General features: G+C 40.5%; 1 protein-coding gene across 1 annotated transcript in view; it reads right to left on the bottom strand.

Annotated features, from left to right (window-relative positions):
- The window catches only part of PPP1R14C (protein phosphatase 1 regulatory inhibitor subunit 14C), a gene marked incomplete at its 5' end in the record, with an annotated part of 73,151 nt that overhangs the window by 2,148 nt on the left and 68,622 nt on the right, over window positions 1-2,381 (bottom strand). The window lies entirely within an intron of this gene.

Genomic DNA, 2,381 nt, shown 5'->3' with positions numbered 1-2,381 from the left:
TTGAAGTATAAGTCAGCTGTATGACGATCACTTCTGAGAGCATTATGGAAAAAAAAAAACTTGAACATTTTCTTTCACCAAGTCCAACTAAGACACGGATGACCTGATGCCAATATTTCCACCAAGGACACCTGAGTTTCCCATCATTCCTGCTCTGGGTTTAGTTTTATGTTCTGTTGAATCCTTTCCAAAAAAAAGAGCTTCCTAGTACAAGCAAGCATGAGAATACACATGTAAAAATCCCCCAGCCTCAGGGGGATTTTTACATGTGTATTCTATGCTTGCTTGTACCGGGAAGCTCTTTTTCTTGAACTTGACCTCTTTTGAATACAGTACCCTACATACTTGTAGTTTGTATTCTTATTCATTAAAGAGAAAAGTTTCTTTGAAGATAGTTACTTGGTTATAAATTGGATAAGCTTTTGATAATATGCCTATTGTTTAATGCTAACTTTTCCTAAAAGAAGTAAGAAAATGAGAATTTAAACCTCAGATCTGAACATGTGGCTTGAATCAAGAAGGAAATGATGGAACACACACCCTAAGAAAAGCAGGTTTCTGTAAGAGACTCAAAAAGCAGCCTGGGAAATCTGTGGAACTTAGCCTGACAAGAGGGGTCCACATGGTAGACATCTTCCATTCAAAAGCTCACTGTTAAGAGGAATGGGGTCCTTTTTCTACTTGCATAGAGTTCCTTTAGAAGATTTATTGTCACAGATAAAAACCAATAACATTTAAAGATCCCTAGACTTAAATTCATAGACTATTCAGTAAAAGCATTTGAAGGATGATATAGTCACATATATTCTTTTATACATTTAACAAACTTTTTTACTCACATCTTTTGCACAAATTTGATGTTGTGGGTCTCTGGTATCCAATTCTACAATGCTTCGTATTGATTTAATGCTATTCAATAAACTTAAGCAAACATTTTGCTTAAAAATAAATCAGTGGCACTGTCACTTGGCCTCGGGGCCACAATTTAAAATGGGAGAAGGGGAGGCCAGAGGCAGCAGCAGCATTATTTTAGACCCTGAAACGTACTAGTGTAGCTAGCTTCACCCATCTTTTTGAGAAGACAATTTCCTCTGACAACAACAGGTAATTTAAAAGCTTTTATGAAGCCTTGGGTGGAAAACCAATGAAACTTCCAAACTTGGCCAATTTAGTACAAGCATCTGAACAGTTAATCATAACTTTCCAAATTACCCATGAATAACCCTCAAGGAGTTTCCACTAAAACAAGGACAACACAAAAATAATGGCCCCTTAGTAATGAATGAAGTGTCTGAGAAAGATTGTTAGATTAATAATTTGTTGTGATTTTAAAACTCCTTGATTTCTGCTTGTTTTCCCTGGACAATCAGTGCTTAATGAACATTAAGTTTGAGATTTGTTGTTGGCAACACAATGGGAACTTCGACTCAAAAAGAGTTTCTGCCTTCAGGCTTTGGAACTCATTAGAAATGCGTCTCTGGTTCAACATGTGGGTGGCCGAGTCATTCTTAACCTCTGGTGGTGAGAAGGTGAGCAAGGGCTCAGCCTGGGGCTCCTTCTCTTCCTAACAGTGTGCAATATATTAATACAGCAGCAATCAAAGGTGTCTTTCTTGTTTCCTTCACCTAAAGATCACAAATTACGGAGCAGGACATTGGATCAAATGAGACTCGTGATAAAATGTGAGCGAAAAGAGCAATTAAGGGCTTAATTCCTCCTAGAAGTCATAAAATGTTTTATGTAATTTAAATTTCCAGCTCAGATGTAATACAACAGATTTCCTTCTTGGCGCACCTACAATACAGAAAAGAATGCACAATAAGCGGTTTGTCACAGGGCGAGAAGTCATTCTCATCTTTCCCCGCCTTTTCTTCCCCCAGGGATGGGATGACAAAGTATGACATTTTCTTCCACCCCTTGCTCTGTATAGTACACCAATATTCACATGCTTGCCTTAATTTGTTTGTTTAATAACCTCAACAAGATGGAAGAGGGGGATGGGAAGGTAAGGAAAGATATTGTTCTAGGTGTCCGCACCAGGCGTGCACGGTTAGGTAAAGGGAGTTGGCAACAGAAGCAGACCTGTGAAGCCGGCCATGTTGGAGGTAAATCTCCAGCGACGGCTTGTGATCCTGAGAATCCATGGGTAGAGCCAGAAGAGGAAAGAGAGTGACACCTGCCTCCTACACAAGCAGCAGAGGAGAGAGACATGAAGCCCACCTGAACGGGCCAGTGTGTGTTTGTGTGTGAGGGGCTGTGGGACCAGCCTTAGTTCAGGCTTCCCTGCTGGGCAGGCTATTACTTGCCCCTGGGGCAGCATCTAAGGGAGAAGCTGCCAACCATCCATGAAAGGAATGCAGCAGAGTGGAGCATCTGGGTGT

Source organism: Pteropus vampyrus, unplaced genomic scaffold (assembly GCF_000151845.1).
Source record: "Pteropus vampyrus isolate Shadow unplaced genomic scaffold, Pvam_2.0 Scaffold78, whole genome shotgun sequence".
In the NCBI taxonomy this organism is placed as follows: Eukaryota; Metazoa; Chordata; class Mammalia; order Chiroptera; family Pteropodidae; genus Pteropus; species Pteropus vampyrus.
The sequence above is the reverse complement of the archived record's forward strand: the minus strand, read 5'-3'. Positions and strand labels throughout refer to the sequence as shown.